The sequence below is a fragment of the Miniopterus schreibersii genome (genome assembly GCF_964146895.1).
Source record: "Miniopterus schreibersii genome assembly, chromosome: 9".
Lineage (NCBI taxonomy): Eukaryota > Metazoa > Chordata > Mammalia > Chiroptera > Miniopteridae > Miniopterus > Miniopterus schreibersii.
In genome coordinates, this window is record NC_138118.1 from 74,348,956 (window position 1) to 74,360,663 (window position 11,708).

Consider the following 11,708-nt stretch of genomic DNA (forward strand, 5'->3'; position numbering starts at 1 on the left):
TTAAATTATAACCAAATGGGGATAAGTGAATTTCTCAACTTACCCAACCATCTACAAGTATACGACCCAGAAAAGGGGGCTCCATTCGGACATTAATTGCCATACTTCATTCTTCTGCTGGGCATCCCTTTTCAGAACACTGGCTAATTGATGCCAGCAAGTGGTGGACTCTAGGATGGCCAAAGGTCTGGAAACTCTGAGGCAGGGAAGGCTGAATGAGATGGGATACCGGTCTGGTAATGAGCTCATGGGCTTTTTGGAGAGTCTAGTTCAGAGGCACAGCTACTGCTGTTTGCTTGGAGAAAGGGCTGTTCTCTTCTCTCTGGGAAGTCCATTGTCTTTGATTAAGTGAGAACCTCAGAAGGATCCAGATCCACAGAATCAGCCTGGAATTGGAAAACAGCAAGTTAGGGGACACAAGTGACCTAACTTCGAGGACTAGAAAACCTGTCTTACAGAAGAGGATTCACTCTGGGGAGTTCCAGAGGGCAAGCCAAAGGGTTAGAGGTCAAAGGGGAACTTCATAAACTTAGATCTGGGCAAGCACCCACGAGACAGGCTGCCTGTGAGGTCGTGGGCATATTTGACCATCTAGACTGTCAAAGGTTCCAGGGCTGGAGGCTGGGGCAGCTAGAGAAGATGACAGCTAAGGCCTCTCCCAGTCTGTGGTGATTCAAATGCATCCATGTGGTGGGCACCCCACCCGCCAGTAACATGCTCAATCAGCCTTTGAGTTGGATTTTCTATCTAATTGGTCTACAACCCATTCTGATCTTACCATGACCTACATTAGCCCTTTTAACAACAGTTGTGGTCCCCGGAGAATTAAAACTGCTGCCAAGGCTTAGGTTTTACTATTCATAAAGTAAGTCATCTATGCCACTAATAAAAAGCTACTTCAAGCAGATGCCCATATTTCCCCCTATATTCCAGACAGGGCAGGCTCGGCCACCTCTCCTATAAACGGGTCCACCATCTTTCCAAGATTTCCTCCCACAAGCACTTTAAAGAACTTCCCTATTCTGCAGACAAAAATTCTTCAATTACATTTTTTTAAATTAATTTTTGATTGAGCTTATTGGGGGTGATATTGGCTAAGAAAATTATATAGATTTCAGGTGTACAATTCTGTAATTCATCATCTGTATATTGTATGGTGTGTTCACTCTTTGTCCCCTCCCTGCCACCATTCATTCAGGTGGCGTCACGGTGCAGTTTTCTGCTCCTGCTGCTGGCCCTGGCATCACATCAAATCTTGGTCCAGCTCTTCAGTGTGTGCTGAGTCAGAACAGGTGCGGGAATTGGGTAACCGCTCTGCACCCACATTTGAATATTGCAGCTCCTGAGCAAGTTGGCTCAGGTGTGCTTCCTCCTTTCATCCGCCATCAGTTGCCAGCCCGGGCCGGTTGGCTGCCCGGCATGACCTGAAAGGGTTGCTCCATCACTGTCGTTTGATGAATTCCAGACAGCGCGTTTGAAGCTGTCCTTTCATTGTCACGAGGCAACTTCTTTCTGATGTGGAATCCCTTCTCCCCTCAGAAGACATGGTTTGGGGCACTACCTAGACTTCGCCCTGAAGCCCTGTCTAGAGACTGTCATCAAAGGGAGGTGGTCATGTGTTTGTGCATCTCAAAGCCTTTCTCCTTGCCCAGGTGTGAAGCACAGAGCAGCAGCACACGCCACCTTAGAGACTAAGCAGGGAAATATTGTCTGCTGTACACCCATACACAATAACACACCCTCTCTCTCCTCCCCTTCATCTCTTCTCCCCTACCTTTCTCCCTCTCTCACTCTCTCTCTCTCTGAGCATTTATCACCCACAACAATTTGTTTGCTGTCTGTCTCTTGCAGGTGGAATGCAAACTCCATTAGACCTGGGCTTTGTTTTTTTCACAGGAAAATGTTCTCAGAACGTCTGACACATAATAGATGCTCATTAAATACTTATTGAATGAATGAATGACTATAGTCCATACCAAAAGCCTTTTAGGTAAACGTGCCCATGTATCTTTGGGGGCTGAAATACGTGTTTCCATAGTGGTCAAAACGCTCCTGGATTAGCTAAATCTAGTTCAACTAGGCTATGGTGTCTGCAGAGCAGCCAAATGCCTTGCAGTGAGACACTATGTGCATCCTGGTCCATTCCAACCTATGGGAGGGACAGCTGGAGGAGATGGCCTACAGCCTTATTGAAGCTGGGATGACTGTTTTTTCCTGAGAAGACTGAGATCAGATGAAGGTCCAACTGAGGGGTGGTGGCATCTGCTGTGAATAAACATAGGTGGATGGAGTGTGTTGGGGTCACAAGAATGATACGGAGTCAGGCGCTACAGATGGTTGGAGGCTCCCAAATGAATGTGTTTTCAGGGGAGAGCTGGACCACACACAGATGGATTAGGAACTGAGTGGCAAATATCACACTGAGCAATACTCCTTAGGAAGGGAACTGGGCCCTGTGAGCTGCCAAATGTATATGAAAGAATTTCACTCCTACCCAAGATGACCTCTTGAATTACCCTTCAGGTTGCTGTTCAAAGTAACCTGCGTTTTCTCCACAGGAACCCAGGTAGCTAAGAGCGTCCTCAGGAACTCAGTTTAGCCAACTGACCACATGTTAGAAGCTGGGCTTTGTGTGTTAAACCTTCACCCTCAAACTGCAACAGAACTGAGTTTCCATATGTAACAGAAAAAAGGAGTATGCTTATTTGCTTAAGAAACAGCATATTATAACGTAACTGAAATAAAGGAACTATAAGAGGGGAACTGTATCTCATTTTATCAGCTGCTCACTTCCTAAAAGGCTGAGCAACAAAAGGACTTGTAAATAATCTGAATATTTGAATCCATTAGGTGATTCTGCTGAAGAAAAGATTCCTATGTGAAACACTCTGAAAAAGAAAACAATCCCTAGTCTAACAGTTTCAAAACTGAAACACGTTTCTGTACTTCCAGTTTTCATATAGCAAAGTATCTGTTTACATCAGCCAGTTCCTGATCTGTAAGCCACCTTGCTGAATTTCCGTGTCAGCTATGCCAAATAATCATCTCTTGGCTGTGAAAAGACTTTCCGGCAGGCTCTCAAAGACAAGGACAGATGGCATTCCACTGGGGGTACTCCCACCTCGTTGTTGTAGCAAATATTGACATTTCTGCAGGAAACAGATCCAGGTTTCTTCCTAACTCCTCTTGGCCATCCTTAAGGTTTGGAGGGATATAGTTCCATAGAATTGGGAAAATGCACCTGCCACTGAATTTAAAAAGATATATATGTCAAGGAGAGTAATGTTCATATTTAATTCATGCTTGTAAAAGTCACAAAGTAGTAAATAATACACTGTGATCACAAGCAGTTTCAAACAGAAATGAGGCAGGATAGAAAGGGAGAGAAAAGACAGCTGAAGAAAAAGGCCCTCCAAGAAAATTGAATTACTGTATGAAATTATTTTTAATATCCTTTCTAATCTAGATGTTGGTAACAGCAAGATTGTATTAGTTTTACTCAGAAAATCAGGGACTATTTACTGAAATTCAAAATTAGGATATACTGTTAAAAAGCACTTAAAGTCACTAAATACAGTCCTTTCTGAAAGATCAATTGGCAGAATATATCTTACCCTTCCCAAAAGTTTATATTCTTTGACCCAGAAATTTGGGGGAATTTGTACTATGTAAATAATCAGCTATATGTCCAAAAATACGTATAAGATTTATCACAGAGTTGCTTATAACGGTGAAAATTTGACAATAACCTAAACTGTTTAATGAAATCAAGGTGGGTACATCTGTATAGTGGAATATTTTGCAGCCTATGAAGATGACGACATGGAGCTACATTTGTTTATATGGAAGATGTCATCAGTATAAGTGGTTTTTTAAAAGCAGTTACAAAAACCAATATGTTACAAAACCAAAGTATTTTAATAAAAATTATTATATAACTTATATGGTATTATAAAAATTACTGTAAAATTATTTTTACAAAAATTATATATATCTGTATAATTACATTTTAAAGAGTAGTTATCTTTGGGTGATGGAATTCCAGGTGACTCTAAGTTCTTGTTCCCTTTCTGTATTATCTGCTATTGTTTTACAATAAGCATATATTACTTTTATCATCAGGAGGAAAACTAAAGTTATTCTCAGTTTGTAAAACAGGAATTCACACTAACTTTTAATCAACTTCTCTTACAAGAGCCTGAGGCAGTGTTTGGCTGGGAAGAGGAGAGGGTAGAGCCTTGAGGGTAAGACACACAGAGGAGCTAAGGGCTCAGGTGGCCTCCAAGTCAAGCCGCCTCCAGTTGGCTTCCTCAGAGCCAACATCCTAACTCCCTGTTTCGGCAACACTCCTAATGCCCTGGTTCTGAGGTTGCCACAAGCTGGGCAGAATTCAGCTATCCAGTCTTTATTCGAGGAAGAAATAGTCCTCACTTAATAACAAGAACAAAACAAAAGTGGAAAGAGAAATCTGTACTAGTTTCCTAGGAATGCCAGAACAAACTACCACAGCCAAAACTTGGTGGCTTAAACAACAGAAATGTATCTCACATGTGGTTCCGGAGGCCTCACAGCTGAAATCAGGCGCTGGCAGGCCGTGCTCCCCTGGAGGCTCTAGGGGCAGATCCTAACTTGCCTCTTCCAGCTTCTCTGGCGGCTCCCGGCATTCCCTGGCTTGTGGCAGCATCACTCCAGTATCTTCACTTTACCTCCTTCCCTGCATGTCTGTGTGTCCTTTCCTGTCTCTTCGAAGGACACTCTCATGGGTTCAGGGCCCACCCTAATCCAGTATGATCTCATCTCAGCTACATCTGCAAAAACCCTATTTCCAATCAAGGTCACATTCTTTTGAGGTGGATGTGAATTTTGGGAGCAACATTACTCAACCCACTACAATATTATAGATAACATTTGTTCAGCAAGCAAAAACTCTGACTAGTATTTACCTTTTTAAAAGGTGGGTAGAAGGGAGGCAGGTGCTGGCAGGGGGGCTCGGAAGTGGATCTATATGGCCCAGGAAACCCCACCTTCCGTCTTGCAGTTTGGCAATCAGAAGCTGCCGCTGAGTTAAGATCAGAAAGAGATTCTGGAGTGCAGGAAGATAAAAGTAGGAATTAGAGAAAACCAGCAGGACAAAGCAACAGTTAAGCAGGAATTGGTTAATGATATGATTTCATAATGAGCACATTAGAGCTGCTATCAAAAATACAAATATGCTTAAGGGAGATGATTAAACAAAGGAGATAATTCAGGTGCTGAACTAATCATCAGTTCAGATAATTTTAAAAGCCCATCAAATTTATTAAATAACAATCAGGGTTGCTGGCCTCACAATGAGTTTCTTATAAGCAAAGGAGCCATAAACCGGGCCTCTGCAAACTGTATTTGTCGTTTTCGTTCCCAGTTATGGGTGCTTGGGTCTTCTACCTTGTGGATGGTCAGTGACAGTCTCCACAACCCAACTTCTGTGCTGCTTCCCTGTCACCAAATAGTTTCAAGTTGAAGAGTGAAGGTCAATGTGAGTGTTGGACTTTCAAAACGCCATCAAGCAGGTACACGTGCTAACAAACAAGTAAGAAGCATCACAAGTCAGGGATGTCGTTTTGATTCTTCTTCCAGTTGGAGACTGAATCAAGAGTCTTTTCCAAAGCTACGTGGTTGTGCTTTTAGGACTGAAAGCCTCATAGTCAAGTGAGAAGACTGGAGTTTGGAAGTAATCTAACATAATCCTCATCCGTGGCCAAGACTTTCAGAGCCACTCAAAGCAAGAAGGGAACTCAGAGACCTGTCCGGTTCAAGTTCTCACTGTGCAGGTGAGAGGCCCAAGGTCCAGAGAGTAGGTGTCCTTTCCAAATGACTTGCTTGGGCCAAGCTCGGATCAGACCCAGGAATCCCAAGCTCTTTCCATGATCTGCATCACATGCTCTGACCAGTCTTACCAGGTGGCATCTTAAACACCTAGACTTGTCAAGCTTGAACAAGCCACTCTAGCTTTGCAATTGTGTGTTAATTCACAATGAGTGGCCAAAAATAATATTTTTAGTCAAAAGAGCTAGATACTCAGGAGGTGCTGAATAAGTGGTTCCTGAATAAATGGAATGTGGAATAAGACCAAGGGACAGTGGTTCACCAGAATTGTCAGAGATACATCTTAGTCTTAGGAACACGGCTAGGCCCCATCTCCCAGGCAGTTAGGTGTGGCCATGGGGCCAAGTTCTAGCCAATGGAATGTGAATGAAAGTTATGGAGGCCACTTCCAGGTGCAGCCCCTACCCTCCCAGGCTTGGTCTTTGCTCTCTTTCTCCATCACCAGCTGAGCAGAGAAGACACTGAGGACCTAGAAGAGGTCCTATGTCCTCAAATGACCCCAAAGGGCAGAGTCCCTGATCCCAACCCTTTTTGAACTGTGAAACGAGAAAAAAAGTAAACTTTCTTTGGGTTAAGCCACTGACATTTGGGGGTGGTTTATTATAGTGGTTAGCCACCCTGACTAGGTTTGTGTGGGAGATTAAACAGAACCAGGCCCAGAACAGTTTAGGGATCTAGCACTTTGGATGTGATAGACAGGACAAAGGTTGACAATGGTAGTTCCCCTTTGTTCCCAAATGTGTATATGCTGTGAACTTGTAGACTTCTCATTCCCTGCTAATCAGCCTCCTAGACCTCTCTACCTCACCCTCACTTCCCTTTCTGCCCTCTGCAATCCCCCCGCCTCCACCCCCTGCCCCCCAACACACACACAGCAACTGCCGACTCTGGAACCTTAACCTGAATGTTCAATTCACACTACAGGCAGCAAAGCTACTTAGCTTGTGAGTTCCCTGGCATAGGCCTGGCCCTAAACAAACCTATTTTTCACATGAGGAGTCTTAGGCTCCCAAATCAGTGCTGTGCATTTCACCCTGAGCACATCCTGCCTCCCTGTTAAGACTGCACCTCTTATCTTTGTATCCCAATGACTGCCACCAACCGGGTGCTTAATATGTGTCATTGATGGAAATGAGGCTGGCACAGATCAACAGGAATCGAAACTGTGCAAGAATCACCGAAGGGCCAAACATGAGGGGGTGCCCTAAACACACAGTTGGCTATGGTCGTGTAAACAGATCAAGAAGGAGCATCGCACGGAGGGACAAAACCAACACTCCGCGTCCCCCTGAAACTCTGCCGAGAAGATACGGTTTGAGCAGATTTTACACTTTCAAAAGTCATGGAAAGACTGCACTGACTGAAAAAGGGCATCTTCTTCCTGCGGGAAGACGGATCAGTGAGCCAAACAGCACGGCGGCGGGGAGACTACAGTGGAAAGAGGACGGGCTGTGGGCTTGGATTCTGACCCTGCATTTACCAAGGGCACGTCCTTGGGCACAGGGTGTCCTGTCCCTGAGCCTCCGTGTCCTCAGCTAGCCAGTAGAAAGTGGTGGTCATACCTACTTCACAGAGCTGCTGCAAGGAATAAATGAGATCATGCATGAAGAGGGCCCAGCACAGAGCCCAGCTTCTGTTGTAAACGCTGCGTGTGAGTAGAAAGATGGTGAAAATCGTCACTGTACTGCCCAAAACAAGCTCACAGTCGGGCTTTCATGAGATCACAGACTAACAAGAGATAAAAAACAAACTCTTCCTCTTTGATAAGTATCAGTTAATTCATCAGACTGGTAGGAGGCAGCAAATTAGGCCGCTCATAAATCTATTTCGCAGAAGCCCTTGGCAAAACGTCTCGACAATGGCAGTCATTCAAATTCTAGCGACTGTGCCTGTTTTGAAACTAGCCGTGAATAACTCTGTCTTGACACTATCTTCCTCCTAGGTAATACGACTTCTATCTTAATTTACGTCTTGGATTTTAATAAGTTATCTTGCCCGATCTTGGAATTTCCACCACAAATTTAAATTTCCTGTGGCTAATCTTAGCAGAAACTTTCTAAAAGGCTGCCAAGATTCAGATGTTTTCTTTCTTGCTGAGTGTGGAGAGATACTTGTAAGAAACTGTCACGGAACAAAGCACTCGTGCCCACCTCACACGAGTTGACTGGTAGTTGTGTTTTAGTAGGAGCTACGTTTCAAGTTACAATCTTGCAGTTAAAGAGGTAAGCTGGATTATTGCATCTGGGACCATAATGCCCTACAGTAATGGGACTTTGTAATTACAAATTATTCAATGAATATAACTGCAGTTGCATTTTTAGTGTGTCCTTCCTCATCTGATGTCCACTTCTCACACAGAGTGTGTTAGTTATCCAGGCTGCATGACAAATTACCCCAAAATGTAGTGGCTTGAAACAACATTTATTATCTTGGAGTCATTTCTGGGTCAGGAATACATGTGTGACTTAGATACATCCTTTGGCTTGATCAGGGAGTTGGCTAGGGTTACAGTCATTTCAAACCTCAACCAGGAAGGACCTGCTTCTAAGTTCCCTCAAGTGGCTGTTGGCAGGACCCAGGTTCTCATTGGCTATTGGCCAAAGATACCAGCGCCTTGCCACATGAGCTTCTACATAGGGTTGCTCACAGCATGGCATCCTCTCCAAGAAGGAGGGAGCCAGAGATGGAGAGAGAAAATGTTTAAGTGCTATGGGCTGAATGTTTGTGTCCTCCCAAAAGTCATGTGTTGAAACCTAACCCCCAAGATGATGGGATTAGGATGTGGGGCCTTTGGGAAGTGATTAGGTCATGAAGATGCAGTCCAAGAACAGGTTTGGGGCCCTCACGAAAGCCACGGAAAAATCTCCCTTGCCCCTTCTGCCATGTGAGGACACACTAAGAAGCTAGCAGTCTGCAACCCAGAAGACGGACCTCACTAGAACCCAACCACACTGGCACCCTGACCTTGGACTTCCAGCTTCCAGAACTGTGAGCAATACATTTCTGTTATTTATATAAGCCACCCTGTTCGATGGCATTTTTGTTGTAGCAGCCTGAACAGACTAAAGCAGTAAGCAAAAGAGAAACCACTCAGAGTCTTTTCATATCCTAATCTTGGAAATCACATTCCATCACTTTCCCCACCTTCTGTTTGTTAGAAGTGAGTTAGGAGGTTCACCCCACGCTTGAGAAAAGGGGGGCACTGGACGTCATCTTAGACCCTGACTCCCTCATAGAAACTGCACTGAAGGCAACGCTTCTAAGCTAATCCTGGTGAAGGACCAGCTTTTGTTTGTTTGTTTTCATTTCCAATCTGTGGTAGGTCACAATTTTTGTAAAATAAATAAAAATTAATTTCTAGAAAAATAAAATAACAAAGATGTTTAAAAAAGCCAACAAACTATTGATCGCATGTTGGATGTTGCAACAATGTCAAGTTGCTCTATAAATTTCTAAACAGTCTCCATTCTGTTACTTACCTCATCTGGACCAGATACAAATGGTCTGTGGACTGGCATCGGTTTTGGACTGTGTTTTGATCTGTGCTGGATTTTAATAAACACAGATGACTTTTCAGGATTTTTACATGATCTGCACTATTCATTTGGCTGTTCCTGGATGGAGGGAGTCTAGGGTAAAACAAACAAACTACTCTCACTCCACTCTCTGAATTCCTACAAATGGGACCTTTGTTACAATTAAGGTCAAGGGTGTGTGGGATTATGAGTCTCCTATTTAATATTTTACCCCAAAGTCCCTTATGTGCCTCCTTTTCCTTTCGCCAGTCTGTAAACTAGAATTAAGCCTCACTTAACTGAGCAGTCCAACAGATACTATGATTATCAATTCACGTTTTAGAAGGTCAGCCCCCTCCCCAACTAATGTTAGAAAGGAAGTCTGAATGCCCTTCTTAGTCTATTCAGATCCCTCAAAACATATCTCAAGTCCTGCTTTCCCTCTCGGGAGCGTGCCAGCCCCTTTTCCATGCCCCACCCCTTGCCCCAAGGTGTGTTACCTTTGCCTCTCTTTCTCCTAAACTCCAGGGGCCCTTCTTTTGCTTCAGTAACTTGTTTCCTGGGCTTGTGCAGCCCAGCTGGCCCATTTCTACTACCTCTGTAACTTCCTAAATAAACTTTCTCTTATAATTTGGAAAAAAACACATACCTTATGTGTAAATTCCTCAATTCAATTGAAAAAATATATATATTTTTGAGCACAACTCTGTGTGAGATTCTGGAAGATACCATTTTCAGGAAGGCCCCATCTCTCTTCCCACCTGCTTTATAGCACTTCTTTTAAAGTCATTGACATCTCCTCAATATTTTGGAATTTGAGAGCATTCTTTCCCTTGTTTCTAGGTGTTTCAAACATCTACTCTTAATGAAACCATCAACTTACTGAGCAAAAGTATCCATTTCCTATCCCTCACAGCCTCAAACACAGCATCAGGCAGTTTAGCAGGGTCCCTGCAGAAACACAAATTCAGCTGACGTTTACCAAGCCCAGAACCCAAATCCCCTGTCCAGGGACTACGTGGTGTGAACAGGGCTTCTGTCCAGATTCTCACTAATCTGGCCGGCATCTCTCTTCATCCCTCTTCCAGCCTCTTCACCACCCCTAAGTCACCCACCACGGCTCAAAGCAGAAGAGGACTCTGCTCCCCTGGCTCTCATAGGGCAAATCAAAATCTCCTGTGAAGTTATCACACTATCCCCAGGAGAGAGGAGAAACCCAGGTGGAGGAGGGAGCCTTTGGAAACCAGTCTTGCTCAACCTCCTACACAACTGCCAGCCCTCAGTTGGGCATCCCTTCCTTCCTCGCCAAGGGAGGGAGGGAGGTGAGTAAAACCTACATTTGCAAGCCCGGTGCCAGGCAACTGTGCAGGCACAAAGGTGAGCCAAACAGGTTTTTTTGCCCCAAGAATGTCCAATAGGAGAATCACACCGATCTTCAACTAGAATACAAAGTGGAAGGTGCCTAGTGTTGCAATGTTGGCATATGGAGAAAGCACTGTGGGAGAACAGACGGGGGAAGTGATTAATTTCAAATGGTGAAAACTCAGAGGATGTGTCTCTGGGTTAGGCCTTGTTGGATGGGTAAACAACGGGTAACACTCACGAGAGAACCTCCCACCTACCATGTGCTGTGGTTGGTGGTTGCCTACATCTCATTTGGGGCTCACAGAAGGTCTGCTGGGAAGGTGCTATTATTAGTCCCATTTTACAGTGAGGAAACTGAGGCCCACAGAGAGTGAGCAGTTTGTGCAAGGTCCAGGCTAGTAAGTGGCGGAGAGGGAACGTGAACTCATACTCAAGAGCTAGTGCTCTTAACCCTCACTGAAGGAGCAAAGGAGGCCACGAGGGCAGGCCTAGCATTGGGTAGAGCAAGCCCAGGGGATAGTGAGGAGCCTGTGAGGCTGGGGCACGCGGCCTGGGGAGCGGGGAGCGCTCTTTAATCCCAATGGCAGCTGTGGCATCTCTATGTCAAACTCTGGGCTTTATATATAATATTTCACGTGACCTCACCACATCCCTATTTGACAGGTAGCATTCTCCCCATTTTACAGATAAGAAAACTAAGGCACAGAGAAGTTAAGTAACTTACTCAAAGCCACAGGACTGGCAGGCATCGGAACCCAGCCATCAGGCTCCTGAACCCACGGAGGGGGCCCCGCGTTCTCACGTGGGTGGAAGCCCTGCGCACGCTGCCTGTGCCTCGACCTCCCCCTCAGCCTACACATCCTGCCCCCTCCCGCCCACACTTCCCCCGACTCCCACCCGGGTGCTCAGCCCCCCAGCGCAAGGCCGGGAGCCACTCGGCGCCCACAACTCCCGCTCCCAGAA

The 11,708-nt window shown here is 45.0% G+C and overlaps 1 long non-coding RNA gene across 3 annotated transcripts in view; it reads right to left on the reverse strand.

Annotated features, from left to right (window-relative positions):
* LOC308561375 overlaps positions 1–11,708 on the reverse strand; it is a 12,198-nt gene continuing 490 nt past the window's right edge. Inside the window, exons 1-5 of one of the 3 annotated variants that reach the window (XR_013999472.1) lie at positions 11,470–11,583; positions 10,264–10,331; positions 4,944–5,083; positions 3,122–3,247; positions 1–386 (exon numbers count right to left, since the gene is read on the reverse strand). This is a non-coding gene — a long non-coding RNA (uncharacterized lncRNA). Of the gene's footprint in view, positions 387–3,121; positions 3,248–4,943; positions 5,084–10,263; positions 10,332–10,717; positions 10,786–11,469; positions 11,584–11,708 lie in introns of those variants that run through there. The other 2 variants (XR_013999473.1, XR_013999471.1) reach the window with 2 other exon arrangements.